Source organism: Schistocerca gregaria, chromosome 5 (genome assembly GCF_023897955.1).
Source record: "Schistocerca gregaria isolate iqSchGreg1 chromosome 5, iqSchGreg1.2, whole genome shotgun sequence".
NCBI lineage: Eukaryota > Metazoa > Arthropoda > Insecta > Orthoptera > Acrididae > Schistocerca > Schistocerca gregaria.
The window spans coordinates 496,798,286-496,823,281 of NC_064924.1; positions in this window are offsets into that span (position 1 = coordinate 496,798,286).

A 24,996-nucleotide genomic window follows, 5' to 3' on the forward strand; every position below is an offset into this window, starting at 1 on the left:
ATTGTCGGCTATGTACAAACAGCTGTCCCTTCATTATTGCTTCGACTACCATGCTGATATTTCTTGATGCAATAATTTACCAACAGCCGTGTGTATTGTAGAAATTTATTTTATGAATTTGTTATGTGCTACCAGTTCCGGCATTACATTGATGCCATCTATGTACGCAGTCGTAAAATCGCTATACACGGAAGGAGCCATATAACTGTATCCGTGAATGAAATCGGTATGCAACAGCTCTTGGTAGGCAGGCAACAGGAATTTGACAGTTAAACGCAGACGAGAGTGTGGATAGGTGGAAAGAGTACATTGAAGGTCTCAAGGAGGGGGAAGATTTTCCTGATGTGATATAATAAGAAATAGGTGTTGATTTAGAGGTGATGATACAGTTTTAGAATCAGAATTTAAAAGAGCTTTGGAGGATTTAAGATCAAATAAGGTAAAAGAGATAGATAATGTTCCATCAGAATTTCTAATATCATTGGCGGAAGGGGCAAAAAATTGCTATTCACATGGGTGTGTAGAATGTATGACTCTGGCGACATACCATCTGATTTATAAGAAAATAACATCCACACAATTCCGAGGACTGCAAGAGCTGACAAGTGCGAGAATTATCGCATAATCAGCCTAGCAGCTCGTGCATCCAAGTTTCTGACAATAATGATACACAGAAGACAGTAAAAAAAATTGAGGATGTATTAGATGACGATTAGTTTGGCTTTTTGAAAGGTAAAGGCACCAGAGAGGCAATTCTGACGTGACGGTTGATGATGGAAGCAAGACTAAGAAAAATCAGGTTAACACCTGGGAAAAGCGTTCGACATCGTAAAATGATGCAAGGTATTTGATTTTCTGAGGAAAATATTGTAAGCAATAGAGAGAGACGGGTAATATACAATATGTAAAAGAGCCAAGAGGGAATAATAAGAGCAGAAGACCAACTGTTCAATTTGTACATCGAAGAAGCAATGATGAAAATAAAAGAGAGGATCAGAAGTGGGATGAAAATTCAAGGGTAAAGGATATCAATGCTACGATTCGCTGAATACATTGCTATCCTGAGTGAAATTGAAGAAGAATTACATGATATGCTGAATGGAATTACAGTGTAATGAATACAGATTATGGACTAAGGGTATTTTGTGGAGTAAATTTCTGAGACTGTACATTTGGAGTACAGCAATCTTTGGTAGTTAAACGAAGACTTTGGGAAAGCCGGAACATAAGAGAATCAGAGGACTTGAGACGAATTTTGAAACTTAGGTGGACTGATTAGCTAACGAATGAGGGAGTTCAGAACAGAATTGGAGAGTAATGGAATATGTGGAAAACACTGACAAGGAAGAGGGACACTACGAAGTGTCATCTGTTAAGACACAGGGAATGACTTCTGTGGTATTACAGGGCGCTGTAGAGAGCAAGAACTGTAGAGGAAGGAATACATCCAGCGACTAATTGAGGACGCAGGTTGCCAGTGCATCTCTGAGATGAACAGTTTGGCAGAGGAGACGAATTCGTAGCTGGCCTCGTAAAACCAGTCAGAAGGCAAATGACTCGGAAAAAAAGAGAATTGTGTTTCTGAAATGGGATTGTTCTTTAATAGCTCTGGCAAATCATCGTGCCGAAATTAGTGATAGACATCATCTGTGCGGACATTACATCATGGTGTGAATAATGCGCCACGCTATCAGAAAACAGCCAAGAATATTACAAAGGCTGCCTGATTCACTACGAAGAAAGGCTGAAGGACATATGGTAATCGCATGCAACGCTGCCTATAGTGTGTACTTCAACTTACCAGACATATGGGTACCACACGACAGAATGGTCCCTAATCGTAGCAGGTATTGGTTTCTGGAAGCATCGGTAAAGGAACCTTTTTCTAGTTTTTACCAATACTGTTAGGGACAACTTCGTACAGAGTGGTAAGAAGTGGTCAGCTACAGACTGGTGTGGGAGCTGTCGCTGTAAGAAAGGTGGACAGGAGCAGAAATGATTGGTAAACAAGTTAACACTACAAAGAGAAGATTTATTTAGTTCATATTTCTTCAGACCTACAAGACTCATTACAAATCATGCAAGAAGAATTAGAGTCCAGTTACTGATGTCACAAGGAGGAGTCTCTCTGTACTGAAGCATGGACGATGATGTCGCTTCCGCGACTAGTCATTGTCTGTGAAGCCCCCTGTTGGGATATAGCTGCAAGTCCAAATGGGGTAAGTCGCTACTGCCAGCCATCCTGTATGGTGGCGCCAGAGGGCGCTCGATGTAGAGAGCTGATGGAGGTGTGACTCGGTGGGCGCGCTCCATGAGGTCTGCTGGATCTCGCGAGACCACTATTCCCAGTGGACAGAAACTTGCAAGTTTGTTGCCAAAATTGATTCGCCAGTAGGGTGGTATCGATAAGTGATACCACATATACTACATCCTGTAGCAGTATGACACGTTTTTAAACTACTTGCATAGCTTGCTTCAGAGCAAAGTCCTGTCATTGTTCTACTGACATTGTAGCTTAGATTTTCTTCTTGTTCCTGAATCGGTCTGACCTGACATGTCCACATTTTTACAACTTTTTCCAGGGGTATGGGTTTAAAATAATAAACTAAAAAATTGGACGATTGCATCACATTCAGCTGGAACCATACTAAACTGTCGACATCGAGTGCTCTAATGTCTGAAAAACTGAACCCGCCGATACGTTAGAGAAGCCAGAAACATCAACAGCACAGGTAATATGTGAAGACATAAAACCAAGCGAGAGAGAGAAGACAAAAAAGAAACTGTTGGTAACAGAAGAAATTCTTCAGCTGATCTATGAAGGAAGGATATACAAAAATTATCCAGAATATTCAGGAATACAGAAACGCAAGTTGCTGAGGAATGAAATAAACAGAAAGTGCAGGGAAGCTAACGCGAAATCGCTGCATAAACCTCGAACAAATCGAAAAGGAAACGATTCAGGGAAGGACTGACTCAGCATATAGGAAATCCAAATCAGTCTTCGGTGAAATTAAAATCAAGGGTGGTAACATTAAGAGGGCAATGGGTATCCCACTGTTACGTGCAGACGAGAGACCGGATAGGTGAAAAGAGTATATGGAAGGCCTCTATGGTGACAGAGGGGGTAGGGGGGGGGGGGAGAATGGTTCAAATGGCTCTGAGCATTATGGGACTTAACATGTGACGACATCAGTCCCCTAGTCTTAGAACTACTTAAACCTAACTAACCTAAGGACATCACATACATCCATGCCCGAGGCAGGATTCTAAACTGCGACCGCAGCAGCAGCGCGGCTCCGGACTGAATCGCCTAGAACCACTCGGCCACTGCCACCGATGGGGAGGGGGGGAGGAGGGAGGGGGGGAGGGGGAGAGATTTATAGGATTTGATAGAAGAAGAGATAAGTGATCCAGTGTTAGAATCAGAATTTGAGGGAGCTTTGGAGGACTTAAAACCAAATAAGGGAGAAGCGATATATAAGATTCCTTCACTATTTCTAAATCATTGGGGTAAGTAGAAACAAAACGACTAATCACGTTGGCGTGTAGAATGTATGACTCTGGCGACACATTATCTGACTTTCGGAAAAATTCATCCACACAATTCCGCAGGCTGTAGGAGCTGACAAGTGCGAAAACTATCGCATAATCAGCTGAACAGCTCACGCAAACAATATAAAAAAGACTGAGGATGTGTTAGATGACCATGTTTGGCTTTAGGAAATGTAAAGACACCAAAGTAATTCTGACGTGGCGGTTGATAATGAAAGTAAGGCTACAGAAGAATCAAGAAAGTGCTCCAGGAATCGACCTCTGAGAAGGTCCAGCCACAAACACTTTCACGAGCGATGAGATAGGCAGCCAAGAGTTGCCTTCTCTTCACAAGATGGTAACTCAGACTAGAGGCAGTCTAATAAATGACTAATGATAATCTTGTTGAAGCTACCTGACGTCCGATAAACCAAATGGAACGATGGAACAATACTCCAAAGCCGGAACCGGAGGGCTGCACTACGTCCAGAATACTGTGTTTAGAGTCCCTGGAACGAAATGGTTCAAATGGCTCTGAGCACTATGGGACTTAACTGCTGTGATCATCAGTCCCCTAGAACTTAGAACTACTTAAACCTAACTAAGCTAAGGACATGACACACATCCATACCCGAGGCGGGATTCGAACCTGCGACCGTAGCGGTCACGCGGTTCCAGACTGTAGCGCCTTGAACAGCACGGCCACTCCGGCCGGTCCCTGGAACGAGAAAGGAATCATTACTACCAGGGTAGAGGAATCACCACTGGCCTACAATAAAGAAAACTGTCAATATAACACGCCTTACCGGACAACAGTGACAAAGCGAGGAAACTTACACTGCCGTTACATACACTAACCCCAGGATAGGTAACTTAGGCGTTAGCAGCCACCAGGCACGAAACATTACCACTGATTGAACTTAACAAATTGTAATAAGTTGGACACAGTAAATAGTAATAAGAAGTGCAGGAAAGACAATCAGATTCGCCTTCCCCAATCACTCTACTCGCTGCTCGTCTCCTCTGCAGCAACACGAATCCAAGTCACTGGAGAATTACGAGATATCATAATGGTGGAGGTTTCTGTACTTGGATTAAAATGCACTCATCTTAAAGCTTGCTGGATCCGCTTTACGTCTAGGTCGTGCACCCTCGTGACCACAGCCCTTCCAACAGGCAGTCCATGCGTGCCGCTAGCGGACCAGGCGTGTTCTCGCACTGCGCGGACCTGGCTCCTCGTGAGTCCCCAACCGAACTCGTAACTCACACTACCTGGCAAAACACCGACGTCGCCCCAACGATAGGGCAACAGTTACTGCATATCGAAAACAGTCGCTGCTGCCACTAGCGGACAGGCAAAGCTTGCGAAAACCGAGCGACACCAGTCAACACGAGAAGACAAACAACGGCAACCATGCCAGCTAAACGATATAGCCTGACCTCCAACAGAGGGCGGAAACCTAGAAACACCACCAACTCGAGCCGCAGCACGGCTGAATTACAGGTTCGTTTTTCTTACTCCTCCACACTAACTTACGTTTTTCTACATTTACAACTAGCTTCCACTCATCACAATACCTACAAATTTTGTGTAAGTCATTTCGTATCCTCCTAGATTCACTCAACGACGATATCTTAGCATACACCACACATCAACCGCAGACTGAGGTCCACCCAGTCAATCAGATCATTTATGTGTATAGAGAATAGCGATTCTATCACGCTTCCCTGGAGCCAGCCTTACGATACCTTTGTCTCTTATGAACATCGCCATCAAGAAAAACACAGTGGATTCTATTATTTAAGAATTTTTCGTGTCACACACGTATCTGGGAACCTATCCCGCATATTCACATCTTCATAAAGAATCTACAATGGGATACTGTAACAAATGTTTCTCAGAAATCTAGGCAATTTGGATCTGCTGTTGCTCTTCGTCCACAGTTCGCATTATATCATGTGAGAAAAGGGCAAGCTGAGGTTCGCACGTTTGGTGCTTTTTAAAACAGTGCTCATTCTTGGACACAAGCTTTTCCGTCTCAATAAAAATTGTATTCGAATTGAGAATATGATGAAGGATTCTGCAGCACATCTGGATTAAGGATATTGGTCTGTAGTTTTGCGGGTGCTTTCTTTCATCCTTTGCGCTCGACGAGAGATTCCCGATAAATGCAAGCTAGGTAAGGGGCCAATGCCCTAGAATACTCTCTCAGAACCAAACTCAGGTTCCGTCCGGACATGGCTACTCATTTGCTTTCGACTCTTTCATTTATTTCTCTACACTAGGGACGCTTATTATTGTGCTGTCCATACGGGAGTCTGTTCGATGGTCAACCGACGGTATATTCATACGATTTATTATCGAGAAATTTTACACTTCAGCTCCCGCTTTGCTGTCTTCAGTTACCACACCAGACTGGCCAACAGGTAACAGGATGGAAACCTTAGGCAAACTTAGCTATTTTACATAGGACCAGAATTTTCTCGGGTTCTCGGCCATATATTTTACTAAGCTATGTAGGGTGGTAGTTGTATGGTTGGCGCATGCCACAGAGCCACGAATCTCTACTAACCTTTGCCTATTATCATTTGAGTGTTCCCTTTTGAACCGAGAGTGCAACATCCTTCGCTTCCTTAGACCATTATTTACAGTTTGTTTAAACTACGACAGTATTTCCTCTACGTCCATTTTACTGGAAATAGAACTGTATTGTCGAAGTGAGATGCAAATTACCATTTATCAGTTCTTCTTAGCAGAAACAAGGTCTAAGCTATTTCCAGAAAACAGGCTCAAAAGTTTTTGGACGGAGGACTGCTTGATTACAGAAAAACTTGCGCCAGCCGCCTGTATGAACTGAGGAGTCTTTGGTGTTGACATCAGCCACAGCTTGCAGATTTCTGCACCCTAGGTTCCCCGACAGACGGAACGAGTGCACATTGGCTTTCTTTCCGGCCCTGAACGTTATATTCCTTAGGGACGTCATAACGCGTCTAACGTTGGAGGTCTAGATCGCTAGCAAACACCTGCCCATGTTTGCGAGCTCGGACCTTGCGGAAGGAACGGCCATCTCTTCGCTCACAGGGTGAATGGGTGACGCTGGACGGTCAGCCTAGAGAATGTCCCTCCGCCTCGAGCGACGTGAACGAGTTCTTCGCCAACAGGGGCCTGCTCTTCATGTCTCCACACACACAGCATGCACACATCTATCAAGCAAGATTAAATGAAGCAGTAATTTACGAAAGCTGGCAGAAACATCTATACGCAACTTGCTAGCCTCTTTATGTGTCACCAAATGCCTTAATGAGCCGTGTAGCTGGCTCTTCAGAACAAATCAAAAGTGCACTACAGACTACCTGAATTTATTCTTACAGTTAAAAATCGAGAGGTTAAACCTCTTAAATAGAAAAACGTGCACGAAATTTTAGAATTATGTTACTAGCAAAAGAGAAGAACCTAAATATACAACATGCACTCTGGTTGGCATGATCAGGAGAATACACGTTTATCATCAAAACAAAACAAATGAACAATTACTGCGCAACGTACTGAATGAATATAAAACGTAGAAGAGGGTACTAACTTCATTCATATGATCGGCAGCGCAGCAGAAACTAAACGTTACGGGAAACCGTAACACGACCACCCCATTAAATGGTATAATACGTTTTTTATAAGATTACGTACCGTTGCGTATGTTTAAAACTCCGAAGGATATGCCCGAAATACTTTTGCTAGACCTAAAATAAATTATCTAGAACTGAAATGGTACCTAGACACACTAATTATTATACCGATATGTACAAAACATGGCTGTCTCAGGGACAAGACGAAAAATCCGAAAAAGGTACAAAAAACATAAATTACCCCACATTCATAGGGATAGCTCACACCTTATTTCATTCGCTTGAACCAAGCCTCTTTTACTATCCTGAGGTCGGGTCCCACACAAAAAAGCTACTGGAGTTAAAACTTCACAATCTCTTATGGCTCCACGAACTTGGGCAAGAATTTTCTGGTAACCTTACCAACTGCCTTATCCGCTCCAGCAACAAATCATGAATTGTCTAAAAACTGGTCAAGAGGAATTTACCTTAAACGCGAGAAACAGTTGGGTCACGGTGGGCTTTTCCACCTAATGCTTAATCATATGGGAGACGATCATCTACCACGTCAGCACTGCAGTTCCTGTTCACTCTCTATGATTAGGAAGGATAGCGGTAAAAGGGACTAGTGGTACTATGTGGCATTTCTGTTCCCATACAATATCCGTGTCAATCAGCCAGCATGCTATATATTTGTAAACGTAGGCTTCCGCGGCCTTTGTCCCACACGTATTTAGCATAGTCAATAAAATTCTTCTGGGTTTGGGACAGCATTGTCAGTTAGCAATACACCCTGAGGAAGGCGTCTTGCAATAGTCACCGAAACGTCGGAATTTTATAGTTGACAGTGCGGTCCCAAATGCAGAAGAATTTTATTGGCTGTGCTAAATATGTGTTTCTAGACGTTCTGTAATCGACTGGGCAGTAGCCATCCCAGATAAAATTATACTTAAGTCCAGTTCTAGTTCATGGAAGGAACACAACCGGCTTCGATGCGAGAAAGCCAATATTAGTTCTCTGAGGAGCCTTACTTGCTGCTCGAGTCTGACACAGATGGACTCTTTCTCTAATCTTCACATCCATAATAATCATATGAATAGATCCAGACTGGATCCTCTGATGAGTCTAATAAATTCCCACATGGTCCCCACCCACCGAGCTCTGCAAATGTCCAAAACTGTAGCCAACAACTGAATAGTCTTCGGCTTTGGACCCTGCTAAACCATACAAGGAACGACACGATGCTTTAATAGGTATGTCTTGAGCGTCCCTCCTCTCTCTAATCTTCCTCTGACTGGTTTTACACTAGAGTCCTGTTCCTGCTACTGCAGGATTGCATGGAACAAGGCTGGAAATTCTTAAAATATAAGTCTGATGCGCAGCGGATGTATCCCTACGGAGAAATATCATGGACATCCCATCAAACTTCTTACTTACGATATCATATACTTGACTGTTTTTACCACAGATGTTAATCACTTTGAATTTAAAAGCCAAAATTTTGGCAGCCCAATGGGCTACCTGACCAATTTTCCAGAATGGCCCTTGAACCCATCTCAGTGCCTGATTGTCTGTTTCCAACTTAAGCTACGTACGTTCCAGGTAATTCTTGAAACTCTCTAGATCCAAAAATACGTAGGCCGAATATTTACGCTATAGTTCATTAAGACCCCTTTGGCATAAACAATATCTCGTTGCTCATTTGGTCTTCCTGGAGTAGAAAAACTTCTAGACCCCGATACTAACCCATCTGTTTGCACTATAAAGTGTTTTTTAAAGTTTAGTTATGCAAATACAGGTGCAGCACTAAAGCATTCCTTCAGTGCTCCTAATTTCGCTTCTTAGAAACAACCCCATTCGAATTTTTGTCCTTTTTTCATTAATAAATTTATCGGGTCAGACTTATGCATAGATTATGGAATAAATTTCATGAAGTTTTCCATTTAGCGACTGCCTTAATCTTTCTGTAGGTGGGCTCCCAGAATAGCCTTAATACTCCCTTGATCGACTGTTTCTCTGTCTGGAGAAATTACATGTCTCAAACATCGCATACTGAGGCATGCCACATGTCTTTCTCGGGTTAACCATCAATCTCTCATCCTGTAGATGTCTAATAAACTCCCTCAAATGCTCTAGATGTTACTGCAAATTGTGTCTAAAAATAGCTAAATCATAAATGTGCTGGTGTACAAATATACAGTGAACAACCGAAAAATCACTGGAGTGAACTCCAACTCCTGTCGGTCGCGAATTCTATTAGCCTCCTCGAATTCGCCACTAAAGGGATCTGACTGTATGCTTGATCTACATCTGCTGTAGTAAAGATGAAATCTACCACTGAGTGGCTACCCCCACATGAGTTAGAAAAACTGTGGCTGCATATGAAGAGCTGGATGGACGGTTAACTCTCATCTCCCTTATATAGAAGTTTCTCTTTAGTAGTGTTAAGCTCCTGCGTGCTTGGTGGGTGGGGGGGGGGGGGGGGGAGGGGGGGTTGAGGAGAGGAGGATTGTCGGGAAGGGAAGGAGACAGCAAGTTGGTTAACGCAGTGGGATGGTCTATGTGATATTCCATTACGGATGTTAACTGCACTCAGTGTTGTCGGGTCAAAAATCTCTTGACAAAGAGTACTAATTGTTCTACCATTCTATTCATTCAAATGCTGCACGTCGACTTCTGTAGATTTCGCCTTTCCTCAGATTTAGCAGTCCATCCCATCCTCGCATTGTAATTCTCAACACTATATCCAAATTTACTCTCTCCATGCTGATAAAAGTTCAGTGTAGGGTCCTGTCGAAATTTAAAGAAGAAACTATTATCCGTTCAGTTAATTGTTAAGCTGATCTTTCTGATAAAATCAGTACTGAGATTGCAATATATTGATAAATTCGGTATGACCCGACCTTAGTGCTCAAGGAAGAGCCACCAATGTTAAGCTGCCCGGAAATGAATTGTTGTGGTTGGCAGGAGAGCCAACCCGTATAACTAAAGGAGGCCGAAATGAAAGCGTTTCAGCTCACGCAGGCTGGCGTGAGGTCTGGAACATGACAAGGGAATTAGAATTGAGAAAAACGGACGTAGCTGGTGGAATACTTAACTTTAATCCATTAACGGAGAACGTCGCTCTTTATGGTACATGATTCACAATATCAATAGTACGGATACTGGTGCCTTGCTAGGTCGTAGCAAATAACGTAGTCGAAGGCTATGCTAATTATCGTCTCGACAAATGAGAGCGTAGAAGTCAGTGAACCATCGCTAGCAAAGTCGGCTGTACAACTGGGGCGAGTGCTAGGAAGTCTCTCTAGATCTGCCGTGTGGCGGCGCTCGGTCTGCAGTCACTGATAGTGGCGACACGCGGGTCCGACGTATACTAAAGGACCGCGGCCGATTTAAAGGCTACCGGTGACACCACATTCCTCCCCCGCAAATCGGCGTACGGTTGTGGAATAAGGCTTCCGCCCGCCGTGGGGAGGACCGCATGTTTACGTATGCGACGAGGTGGGGAGCCTAACAACAGATGAGGCTGTGCCACCCGCACCCTGCCATTCGGACCGCGGGGTGCTGGGAAAAGCCTGAAAACCTGCTCCAGGGTGCACGCCAACATGGGTGTATGTGCCCGTAGAGAGGGGCCGAAGGGTCGACCTCCATCGGGCCGGGGCACCCGACGGGCGAAGACGACACATGGTCCGGAGTGGGCAATAGTTCCATGTCGGAGGACACTGGTCACGGGAAGCGATCGTCGGCGCCTGACCCAGGGAGGGGCCCGGCGGTCGCAGCGACGCGTTCACTGCGGGTGTCGCCGGCGGGAGAACGGACGGCGGCGGCGGTGGCGGCGGCGCGTCGCCATGGAGCAAAATGGAAGGCAGCGTCGGTAACACCTGGGGCTGAGGCGAGCCAGTAGATGGGTCCGCAGGGCGCTGACCGGACGGCACCGTCGCTGAAAGCAGACGGCGAGCGGCAGATCCCGTGCAACGACAGAGGCGCAGCTGATTGAGATGCCGACGCACCTCCCCAGAGGCCCCCAAAACCAGATACACAGCGCGTCCGAGGCAGCGAAGAATGCGTCATTGGAGCCAACGCCGTGAACCTCGATAGTGGCGATAGTAGACAACGTCGCCTTGAGCAAAAGCAGGTGTCTGCCGCAGCAGGGGAAACTGATGCGACGGATGTAGCAAAGGCATCAAGGTTCGATGAGGGCGACCATGGAGCAACTCAGCCGGCGAGCGACCATCTCGGGGCTGAGAGCGATACGAGGACAAAAAGAGCAATAACGCGTCCTCCCGAGAATGCGACGCTTTTAACTTCAACATCTGTGACTTGAAAGTCCTGACCAATTGTTCAGCGGCACCGTTTGACTGTGGCGAAAACTGCGCGGACCTCAGATGTTGAATACCATTGGCCTTGCAGAATGACTGAAATTCTGCGGACATGAATTGTGGGCCATTGTCGGAAACAATAGTCTGTGGAAGACCTTCAATGCAAAAGGTAGCGTATAACGCTTGGATGGTGGCAGATGACGTCGTGGAAGACATCCGGACAACAAAAGGAAAATTGCTGAATGAATCTACCACCACCAACCATCGAGCATTCCAGAATGGACCAGCAAAATCGATGTGTAAGCGTTGCCAAGGGGAAGTGGCTTTTGGCCATGCAAAGAATTTCCGCGGTGGCGCTGATTGTTGTCCGGCACACACCATGCAAGAAGAGCACATATTTGTAATCGCGGCATCGATTCCGAACCAAGTACAGTGCTGACCAGCAAGGTGTTTCGTTCTCACTATACCCCAATGTCCTTTGTGGAGAAGCTGTAAGACAGAGGACTGTAACGAACGTGGCACCACGACCCTGGACTGATCATCATCAGAACGCAACAGCAAAACACCCGTCGTACAAAAAGTCTCTCCTTGTGAGCAAAAAATCTGCGAACCAACGGGTCCCCGATCCGTGACTTTGACAAGGGCCACTGCGTAGCAACAAAACGCAGAACGGGAGCAAGGACAGGGTCAGCAGCTGTGGCTGTAGCTACACGACGAAAATCAATCGGAAACGATTCTACCCCACGTCATCGGTTTGCGCATCAATGAACATGCAAGCAAGTTCGGAGGAATCGAATGCCCTATCCTCAGCAACAGGCAAGCGGGACAACGCATCGGCGTTTCCGTGCTTAGCAGTGGACCGATTCAAGATATCGTAGCGGTACTGCGAGAGGAAAATAGACCAGCGAATGAATTTCTGCGCTGTACGTGGAGGTACAGGCTTGGTCGGATGAAACAGCGATGTCAAAGGTTTGTGGTCTGTGATTATGGTAAAGTGACGACCATACAAGAAATCATGAAACTTTGTAACACCAAATACGAGAGCCAATGCTTCTTTCTCGATCTGTGAATAATTTCTTTGTGTAGACGAGAGCAATTTGGACGCAAAGGCAATAGGGCGATCGTGCGATCCCTCTTTGTGCGCAAGCACAGCACCTATCCCGAAATCCGATGCATCCACCATCAACAAGAGGGGCTTCTGGGGATCGAATGGCGTAAGGCAAGTATTGGAAAGAAACGCGGATTTCAACTGGCGAAAGGCGCGTTCGCATTCCGTCGTCCAGACTAACGGAAAACCTTTACGGCGTAAGCGATGAAGCGGAGCTGAAATGGAAGAGGCATGCGGAATATAGCGATGGTAGTAATTTATTTTTCCCAGCACACTCTGGAGCTACTTCAAATTCTGCGGCGACGGCAAGTCTTGTATGGCACGGAGGCGCGTTGGACTGGGATGTATGCCTTGGGCATTGAGTACATGTCCCAACTATGGCAAGTCCCGAGCAAAAAAAAAAAACACATTTGTCCTTCCGCAAGCGAAGACCATTTTGTCGCAAGACCTGAAATAATGTTCTGAGATTGGCCAAATGTTCTTCTTCCGTCTTCTCGGAGATCACAATATCGTCCAGATAATTTGCTGCAGTAGGGACCGACGCACAAACAGTTTGTAGATACTGCTGAAACAATGCAGGAGCGGATGCACACCCGAATGGCAGTCGTTTGAATCGATACAAACCAAGATGCGTGTTAACCACGAAAACGCGCTGGGATTCTTCGTCCACCGGTATTTGCAAGTAGGCATCTGCGAGGTCCAACTTCGAAAAATATTTACCCGGGCGCAGTTTGTCAAAAAGATCTTCCGGGCGGGGTAAAGGAAAAGTTGCAATCACTAGTTGTGGATTCACTGTTGCCTTGAAGTCCACACAAAGTCCTAACTTGCCGTAAGGTTTTGGCAAAATTACTAAGGGTGATGCCCAGAGAGAAGCCTGCACACGTTCAATCACATCTTGTGATTTCAAATCGTGTAATGTTTTCGCGACCTCATCACGCAATGCGCTGGGAACATTGCGCGCTCTGAAAAATTTCGGTTGCGCGTTTACTTTCAGTTCCAAATGTGCATTATAGTTCTTAGCGCAACCGAAGCCCGGTGCAAAAATGTCTGCAAGTTCTTCACATAGACGAGAAACACTGTCTGAAGGCACAGTCTGGTTCACTGATAGGACCTGATTTACTATAGACAAGTTAAACAACTGAAATAAGTCGAAACCGAACAAGCTCACTGCAGAAGAAGAACGAAGGACGTAAAATTACATAAGTTTTGTTTGTCCTTTGTATGTTGCAAGAAGGCTGCACTGTCTTAACACAGGGATACGTTACCCTGAATAGCTTCTTAACTGAACATTTGCGGCACGCAACGGAGGTGTGCCCAGCAGTTTGTAAGTGTTTTGATTGATCAGTGAAACTGCAGCTCCGGTATCGAGCTGGAATGGTATCACTTTGCCGTTAATGTCCAAGTCTACAAAAGGTTTAGTGTCCTGCTGACGACAAGAGCGACTGTCTCGTGCAACGTGAACTGACACTGGTACATAATCACTTGCGACTTGACGGGATTTCCGGCGATGTCCACGCACACTATTTTTGGGACGAACACAGTCACTGTTAGATAGAGTGGCACTGGGTGGAGTGGAACGAACTACATGAATTTCCATGGGCGAAGTTTCGCGAGCCTGAGTAACCTAGGTTCGATTCCGAAGCAAAGGGCCTGGAATAGTTTTGAGCTTCCGATCTGAGCTTCTACATCTACATCCATACTCCGCAAGCCACCTGACGGTGTGTGGCGGACGGTACCCTGAGTACCTCTATCGGTTCTCCCTTCTATTCCAGTCTCGTATTGTACGTGGAAAGAAGGATTGTCGGTATGCTTCTGTGCGGGCTCTAATCTCTGATTTTATCCTCATGGTCTCTTCGCGAGATATACGTAGGAGGAAGCAATATACTGCTTGACTCTTCGGTGAAAGTATGTTCTCGAAACTTTAACAAAAGCCCATACCGAGCTACCGAGCGTCTCTCCTGCAGAGTCTTCCACTGGAGTTTATCTATCATCTCCGTAACGCTTTCGCAATTACTAAATGATCCTGTAACGAAGCGCGCTGCTCTCCGTTGGATCTTCTCTATCTCTTCTATCAACCCTACCTGGTGCGGATGCCACACTGCTGAGCAGTATTCAAGCATTGGGAGAACAAACGTACTGTAACCTACTTCCTTTGTTGTCGGATTGCATTTCCTTAGGATTCTTCCAATGAATCTCAGTCTGGCATCTGCTTTACCGACGATCGACTTTATATGATCATTCCATTTTAAATCACTCCTAATGCGTACTCCCAGATAACTAACGGAATTAACTGCTTCCAGTTGCTGACCTGCTATTTTGTAGCTAAATGATAAGGGACCTATCTTTCTATGTATTCGCATCACATTACACTTGTCTACATTGAGATTCAATTGCCATTCCGTGCACCATGCGTCAATTCGCTGCAGATCCTCCTGCATTTCAGTACAATTTTCCATTGTTGCAACCTCTCGATACACCACAGCATCATCTGCAAAAAGCCTCAGTGAACTTCCGATGTCATCCACCAGGTCATTTATGTATATTGTGAATAGCAACGGTCCTATGACACTCCCCTGCGGCACACCTGAAATCACTCTTACTTCGGAAGACTTCTCTCCATTGAGAATGACATGCTGCGTTCTGTTATCTAGGAGCTCCTCAATCCAATCACACAATTGATCTGATAGTCCGTATGCTCTTACTTTGTTCATTAAACGACTGTGGGGAACTGTGTCAAACGCCTTGCGGAAGTCAAGAAACACGGCATCTACCTGTGAACCCGTGTCTAAGGCCCTCTGAGTCTCGTGGACGAATAGCGCGAGCTGGGTTTCACAAGACCGTCTTTTTCGAAACCCTTGCTGATTCCTACAGAGTAGATTTCTAGTCTCCAGAAAAGACATTATACTCGAACATAATACGTGTTCCAAAATTCTACAACTGATCGACGTTAGAGATATAGGTCTATAGTTCTGCACATCTGTTCGACGTCCCTTCTTGAAAACGGGGATGACCTGTGCCCTTTTCCAATCCTTTGGAACGCTTCGCTCTTCTAGAGACCTTTTTCTGGCAAACACTCTGAACGTGTCCTTTTTTTATTACAATAAAAGCAAATAGTTTGGCGTGACGGGCAATTCTCACGCAAAGGTTTAGTAGCACACCGCGGGCATGATTTGATCACTGCACTTGCTTGCTGGCGCGGCACTCGTGGCTGAGAGCCTGGCGGCAGCGGCGCGGCCGGGCGCGAGGGTTGTTTACTGCTCCGTGCAGCTCGCCCGGCGGGCCGGATAACCTGACACACTGCTGACGAAGTTTCAAATGATTCCTGAGCAAAGTCAAGTGTGTCCTGCCGATCCAATATGTCCATTACTTGTTGGAGGGAGGGATTTACTAGTGTCAGAATCTGTTCCCTTATACGAACATCAGAAACGTTCTGTGCAATTGCATCACGTGCCATAGTATCGGTATAAGGGAGTCCACATTGACACTCAAAAGCATAATCCCTAGTAAGACCTTGCAAAGTTGCAACCCACTCCCGATTAGTCTGTCCTGTCGTACGTTTTGTACGAAAGAATGTATACCGTTTGGCAACTACATTGACTGATTCTTTGAAATATGCATCTAATGCAGACAAAATTTCTTCGTAGGACAGAGTTGGTAGGTCGCGTCGGGGATATAATTTGACTATCACACGGTACATTTGAACCCCGACGGAGGAAAGGAGAAAAGGCTGCCGCTCGTTACCTTGAATTCTGTAGGCGGCGAGATGGAATCCAAATTGGCCTGACCACTCCGTCCAACTTTCCAGTGCAACAGCGTGTTGTGGCTGCGTTAGCGGTGAAGCGGCTGCTGCCGCATCGTTTTGGATCGCACGTTGACCCTGGATGATCTGTCCAAGGGCATCCAGTATGGCCTGCGTCTGTTGATTCTGTAAGCGATAAAATTCGGACAGTACATCTGGAGATTGTGGAGAAGCCATTACACAAGTAAATCAGGACAATATCGATACGAACGCAGTTTTGCCTCGTCGCCAATGTTGTGGTAGGCACGAGAGCCAACTCGTAAAACTAAAGGAGGCCGAAATGCACGCGTTTCAGCTCACGCAGGCTGGCGTGAGGTCCGGAACGTGACAAGGGAATTAGAATTGAGAGAAACGGACGTAGCTGGTGGAATACTTAACTTTAACATTAATGGAGAACGTCGCTCCTTATGGTCGTAGCAAATAACGTACCCGAAGGCTACGCTATCGTCTCGGCAAATGAGAGCGTAGAAGTCAGTGAACCATCGCTAGCAAAGCCGGCTGTACAACTGGAGCGAGTGCTAGGAAGTCTCTCTACACCTGCCGTCTGGCGGCGCTCGGTCTGCAATCGCTGATAGTGGCGACACGCGGGTCCGACGTATATTAACGGACCGCGGCCGATTTAAAGGCTACCACCTAGCAAGTGTCTGTCGGTGACACCACATGAATCTTTTCACCCTAGCGCAGATGATGCTAGTTGTAATATACGAGGCGTATTCCGAAAGTGATGTCCGAGCGGTCTCAAAATGGAAATCACAGCGAAAATCAAAAATGTTTTATTTGCAGTAGAATGCCACACCTTCCAGAAAAGTCTCTATATAGTCGGCGCTCCGTCTGAGACATTTGTCGTAGCGTTGTACCAACTTTCCAATAATCTCGTCATAGAACGCAGCCGCCTACACTTTTCGCCGACTATCTATGCTGATCTGCAGTTCGCTGTCTGCACCAAAACGTTGACTTCATAGCCGGCGGTTCATGTTAGCAGAAATTAAAATCAGAGGGAGCAAAATCCAGGCTGTATGGAATGCGATCAAACACTTCCCATCGAAAACGCTGCAGAGGTTTTCTCATTGTACTTGAAGAGTGCGACCGAGTACTGTCATGACAGATATGTTGTGAGTGCTGCATCACATCGGGCGAAATCTCTCTCATGCACTCATCCTTGGGTGGGAGACACTGTTTAATAGGCATATTTACGTGCTCGCTGAGCGCTCAGATCTGAAGACATAGACGTGACGCTATCAACGGGCAGACTAGGTACACTGTCCGAGACACCTTTGTAAAGCTATATCGGATGTTCACTGTAGCTTCCCTTTCGCGACCGATCGGACATTACTTTCCAAATACACCTCGTAGATGCTTTCCTCTGAATCCTGCACGTCCCATTTAATATTCTTTGTTTCCTGAAACCTAACGCACTAATGATACTAGCTTAATCAAAAAAATGGCTCTGAGCACTATGGGACTCAACTGCTGTGGTCATTAGTCCCCTAGAACTTAGAACTACTTAAACCTAACTAACCTAAGGACATCACACACATCCATGCCCGAGGCAGGATTCGAACCTGCGACCGTAGCAGTCGCACGGTTCCGGACTGCGCGCCTAGAACCGCGAGACCTACTAGCTTAATCCTGGAGGACACCAACTGGCTCGCTGTTGACATAGCAACGAACGAAAGACAACCCCTTTCTGTCCTGACTGCTTATGCCATAAATTCTCTTACACTTCCTATGTTCCTTTCACTAACCGTACACCTTCCGGCTAGTCATAACTGTTCTTGACTTTGGTCACTTTCCAGCAACTTCCGCTATTGAAGCTTTTAATTGTCCTACCTTTCTTCTCTCTAAAAGTCCATGATAGAGTTATTACTAGCACCCTGAACTTACTTCCTCCCTTTTGTTCCCCACTTAAACTGAGGCTGGGAAATGTTTTAACAATTGATACATTGTTTGAAAATAGTAGGTCACTTCCCCAGAAGAGGTGTCTTATTGATCCTCCAACGACGACCCACTTAAAATGTGATGTACACCTTTTCCTTCATTATATCACAAAAACAAAGCCTCCATACTCCTTTTACCTTGTTGGCATACTTCACTATTAATCCATTTCTCCATCGTCTCTTACAATAAGTCAAGAACGCTCATGTGAATTATCTGTCCTAACAGCTTCTTACAAAAATTGGCAAAGCTAGCACTCTGACTAAGTGCTTTTCGTACTAATTTCAACAAAGTTCCTTTCAAATTAACTGCCATTAAGCGTAACAATATCACCTTTATTCAGAAATTCTACCATCAATTGTGCTATCTTTAACGCTAGCGGACGTGAACCCACTTTCCCAGTTAGTTTGTCTCCGCAGCAAGCTCTCCTAGGGATTGGTGATTTTTGACAATAACGTCCTGGATAAATTAATCTTTCGATACCGTCCTTCCTCCATTCGCTGTCTCCCCCATTCCCAATTTCCTCATTAACCTCCAACAATCATTGATTAATCCCCTTGATTTGATTCCCTAGTTCAGTGATTTCAAATTTAATTTCTCCACTAACCCGCTTTGCCCCTCCCCCTCAAAATCACACCAACAGTTCCGGTATTGTTCCAGGCTTTCTTGTATACGCCTCACTTGACTATAGGAGGGAACCTGTAATGAACCAGAAATTCACCAACGGCACAACAATGGTGCAAACAGCGAAACTTGACTTCCCAGGATGGGCTTACGGGCTTACAGTTGGTTTATTGAAAGCCGTCATTAATAGCTGAATCATTTGAGCAGTAGACCCTCTAAATGTCTCCAAATTTCTAAGTTGATTAAGTCCTCCTTTCTCAACGAAGCTGCGTCTTGTACATTCTATGGTTCCTCAATGAAACAGAAAATATCACACTGCATCGACTTTCAGTTCTGACAGCCTGTATGAAACAACCCAGAAAAAACACTGACTGCTACCATAATGATACCGAAGCATTAAATCCACATGACAATAAAAGAGAATACTCGACAGCTAATAAAGATAACGTGGTAGCCTGGTCCAATTCACACACGTTGCACTTACAGTGCACATTCATTTCAGAACATCCAAATGCGGTAATTTCTGTACTGCGTAAAAAATTCTTTATATAGCATTATTGTCTGTTGAATTCAATATTAATAGAAACGAACTACTAAAAAATACAACAAAACTCAGTTTTGTCAAAGAATTGAAAAAAAATACTTAGAAAAGCTTTAAGAAATCCTAAAAGTTTTCAAACCTTTTAGAAGAACTGGATTTATAGATGGTTCTGCATCTCAGCCACGAGCTCAACAATAACCCATTTAAGGAAGTTCCTTCTCCTCCCAGGATGTGGCCCACTTAGTGCTTGGTTTAAAGTAAAACAAGCCAAATTAAACTTAGAAGGATCCGTAACAGAACTCGTGTTAATATACACAATCATAAAGTTAACCATTACGAGAAGCAGCTTACTATCCACAAAACTGCTGTGACACGTTTATAGCCTATTCAGTAAATTCACTCAAATTAATAATTTAATGAATGAAATGTATGGTAGTTCATATAAAAACTACCCCAGCGTCTATCCTGCTTTGCTAAATAATCCGATCGCCAACATCCATTCCACACAACTCAATAACACATTCATTTTGCAGAACGATCAAGCGAGACAAGCAGAAACTATACTGAAGCGGCATACTAAGAGTTCACTTCGAAGTTACAATGCAGTGTCAGCATGATGTTTAAATCACAGTAACAGCCTTTGGTATATTCCAAAGGACCGGTGAAGCAAGCGCAAATATTACAGCTGGAAAACTAACTGACACGTCCAGCCATATTCAAAATACAATTTCAGTAGACATCCACCAATAGAAGTGCAACACTGCCACAGTACACACTAAAAGAACAGCAGAGTAAATTTACAGCAGGGTTCCTTAAACTGAGGTAACAAAAGTCATGGAATCGCGATGTGCGCATATACAAACGGCAGTTGTACGGGAACGCAACAGAACTGAAGCATTTGAGATGTGGTGCTACAGAAGAATGTTGAAAATTTGGTTGACTAATAAGGTAAGAAATTGGGACGTGTTTCGGAGAATCGACGAGGAAAGGAATATATGGAAAGTACTGACAAGAAGAAGGGATAGAAGGCTAGGACATCTGTTAAGACATCACAGAATAACTTCTGTGCTACTGGAAGAAGCTGCAGAGGGTAAAAACTGTAGAGGAAAACTGAGATTAGAATACATCCAGCAAATGATTGAGGAATAGGTTGCAATGCTGCTTTGAGATGAGGTGGCTAGCACATGAGAGAAACTCGTAGCAGGCGGCACCATAGCAATCAGGAGATAGATGACTCAGTAAGAGGGCAGTGCGTTGACGGAGCTGTCATTTGAACTCTGGTGATTCAACTGAAAAGACTTACGACGTGATTGTGGCCTCACCGTGGGAACTGACAGACTTTGAAAGTGGAATGGCAGTTGGAGCTATACGCATGGGACATTCCGTTCAGGATATAGGGAATTCAATATTCTGGAATCAACAGCGTCAAGAGTCTGCAGAGAATGAAAAATCAGTACTTCTCACCACGGACAACACAGTGGCAGAAGGCCTCCACTTAACGACAAATGACATCGGCGTTTGCATAGAGTAGTTACTACTAACTGACAAGCAACACTCCTTGAAATAACGATAGAAGTCAATGTTTGACGTACCTATCCGTTAGGGCAGTGAGGCGAAATTTGGTGTTAATGGACGAACATCACAAGTGCCTTTACTAACAGCACGACGTCGCTTTCAAAGCCTCTCCTGGGCTCGTAACTATATCGGATGAGCCCTACAGAAATGGAAAACTATGGCCTGATCACATGACTCTCGATTTCAGCTGCTAAGAGCTGATGATTGGGCTCCAATGTCGTGCTGAACCCACGAGGCCATAGACCCAAGTCGTCAACAAGGCACTGTGCAAGCTGTTGGTGGCTCCGCAATGGTGTGGGCTGTGTCTACACGGGTTGGACTGGGTTCTCTGGTCCAACTGAACCAATCATTAACTGAAAATGGTTATGCTCTACTACTTAGCTATTCAGGTAATTCATGTACTCAAAAGACAACGGAATTTTTATGGATGAAAATCCCCCATTTCACCGGACCATAAATTTTCTCGATTGGTGTGAAGAAAATTCTGGACAAGTCAAGCGAACGATTTGGGCACCCACATCGTCCGAAATGAATCTACTCGAACATTTATAGGACTTAATCATGGGGTCCGTTTGTGCAGAAAATGCTGCAACGGCAACACTTTCGCAATTATGGACGATTGTAGCGGCAGCGTGTTTCAATATTCCTGTAGGGGACTCCCCTGTGACGTCGAGATGTTGCGCTACACCGAGCAAAAGAAGGTCCAACAGGATATGAAGAGGTATCCCATGACTTTCCTCACCGCAGTGCATAATTCAAAACAGAAACAAGGTAAGCGTTGGTCATAACGTCATCTCTCTCTCTTTTTTTTTTGGCTTTACGTAGCTAGTAGCTAGATTTCAACTGACATTGCACCTACCGTAAGTTCGTTGTAAGTAGTTGTGTAGACTGCTGTTGAACTCACGACATCCCTCATTTGCTTAGAAAACCGTTACAAAATGCGCTCCCCAAATTTGTGCTCTCCCGTACAAAAATACATCATAGAAATAAAGTTTGCTGCACAACCGTCCATCAGCCTCGATTCGTGGCTTTCAAAAACAGCTCCTCTCTTCTCAAGCCACAGTGTCTGGCCCTTCACTGTGTGTGACCCACCACTTGCCAGGGTACAGTGTTCGGATCGACAGGGCAACAGATACGGAAATATAGGAGCAACAGGGACAGTGTGTGTGTGTGTGTGTATTATGAGGAAAAGCTAAGAAAGAAGTCAAATTATGTTTTATAAAACAGTTATGTGAGCAAACCATCATTAAAAATACAAGAAGCACCTTCTCATCGCAAGACGGAAATATTAACCTGACTCTCGGTGACCCGTTATAGCACAGTAAAACACCTGAGATGGTAAGAAACTGAGGAAAAACAACTAACAGTTTGTAAATTTTTATGTTTGAAATAACACTCTACTTTCCCTGCCCTCTTCAGACAACAAGTATCTCACTGATGTCAGTAAATTACTTCTGCTGTACAGACGTTGTGTATTGATCTACAGCACAGAAGCGGAATTTACATTTGAGGACGCAATGTTTATATTATTCGGGACATGACTAACATGCAGTGCTAACTGGAAAATCGCTTGTAAATAGAAATAACAACTCAATGAGTACATTAGGTGTATTACGAAGCGAACGACAATATTTGCCTTTGTCAGCTTTGCCACAGTTCAAACCGTTATACTGAGGTGATATTTCCTTAATAAATTTCAGGAGACAGTCCAATTACTATGGAGGACGGAAATTACGTTTTGTTTGGCAATGTTGTCTTATGTCACTCCGAAAACCATGTAAATCACGGAGAGGGAGCAGAGGCTTTAGAAAGCAAACCCACTGCTGGTATAATAACACGAAACTCCTGAATGCCTATGTTTTTAGATGATCTGGTGGACAGACTGAGGTTTGTTTCGTTGCGTCCCTGCGGCCACGTTTCAGTCCGGCGTTTGTACCACGATGTTTCGTTTACACTGAGGAGAGGACAGCAAATAGAGATCTTTGTTGATCCATTGTGGATACGGTCAGCAGCTGCTGACACATTTATTAAAGAAAAATCGTCAAACAACAGAATGTTTTCAGGAGTTGTTAATTTATTTACATGACCAGTTCCGTCATCCCATAACGCCATCTTCAGGACACTGCATGTCAGAAACAATCGAGTAAACATGTAATGCATGTCAATCTGTAATGAGGCGTAACAATAGTCCTCAAAACATAGAAAATGCAATGTATAGTGCTAGTAAAATAACAACCTCTGGACATAGTCCTGTTTCGTTATTTTTCTTTGGTAGAAGGAAAGAATGTTGGTTGGTGCTACATTTCTTCTGTCCTTGGCAGTATGAAAATATTGAGGCAAACGATAAATTGCCTACTACCAGTCATTTGGTGATACTTGGTTAACGCAATACTTCCATCACCGGGCTTGCAGAGAGCTTCAAGCATTATTCACACAGGAAAATATAACGTAAAGCTAACACACCTATGTTCAGCAACAAACCCTGCAATTTTATGTACGACACTGATTAGCAAAGCTATAAAGACTCTATAGCTCACGAATTCTCGCAACTACTGTGGAAGAACATATGTACATATGTTGGAACTTACATGTTTACAGAAAATGCTAGATAGCTTTGTTAATTACACTAGTGGCCATTGAAAGTGCTACACCACGAAGATGACGTGCTACAGACGCGAAATCCTAATGGCCTCGTATCACTAGCAGTCGAGATGACAGGCATCTTATCCGCATGGCTGTAACCGATCGTGCAGCCACGTCTCGATCCTTGAGTCAATAGATGGGGACGTTTTCAAGACAATAACCATCTGCACGAACAGTTAGACGACGTTTGCAGCAGCATGGACTATCAGCTCGGAGACCATGGCTGTGCTTACCCTTGACGCTGCATCACAGGCAGAAGTGCCGGCGATGGAATACTCAACGACGAACCTGAGTGCACGAATGGCAAAACGTCATTTTTTCGGATGAATCCCGGTTCTGTTTACAGCATCACGATGGTCGCATCCATGTTTAGTGACATCGCGGTGAACGCTCATTGGAAGCGTGTATTCGTCATCGCCATACTGTCGTACACCTGGCGTGAAAGTAAGGGGTGACATTGGGTACACGTCTCGGTCACCTGTTGTTCGAATTGACGGCACTTTGAACAGTGGACGTTACATTTCAGATGTGTTACGACCAGTGGCTCTACCCTTCATTCGATCCCTGCGAAACCTTACATTTCAGCAGGATAATGCACGACCGTATGTGGCAGGCAGGTCCTGTACGGGTCTTTCTGGGTTCAGAAAATATTCGACTGCTGCCCTGGCCAGCACATTCTCCAGATATCTCACCAATTAAAAACGTGTGATCAATGGTGGCCGAGCAACTGGTTCGTCACAATACGCCAGTCACTACTCTCGATGAACTGTGGTATCGTGTTGAAGCTGCGTAGGCAACTGTATCTGTACACGCCATCCAAGCTGTGTTTGACTCAATGCCCAGGCTTATCGAGGCCGTTATTGCGGCCAGAGGTGGTTGTTCTGGGTACTTATTTCTCAGGATCACCCAAATTGTGTGAAAATGTAATGACAAGTCAGTTCCAGTATAATATATTTGTCCAATGAATACCCTTTTATCATATGAATTTCTTCTTGGTGTAGCATTTTTAATGGCCAGTAATGTAGAAACGAGATTTCCATCTCATGATGTCCATTTGTATTTTCTCATTTTTCCGTCCCCATGGTCTAACATCCATAGCAAGAGAAACTACAGTCACTATACACATTAAACACAGCACAGCGCGACAGTCTTAGAGGAGAGAAATCTTCAGACCTAAAGGAACATTATGCGTACCCATGGAGTAGTACATGACCATTCCTTTTCAAAATACATACCAAAGACCTATTGAATAGCGTCGAAAGTGGTATGAGGCTGTTCGTAGAAGATAGTGTCGTATGCACAGATGTCTCAGAGG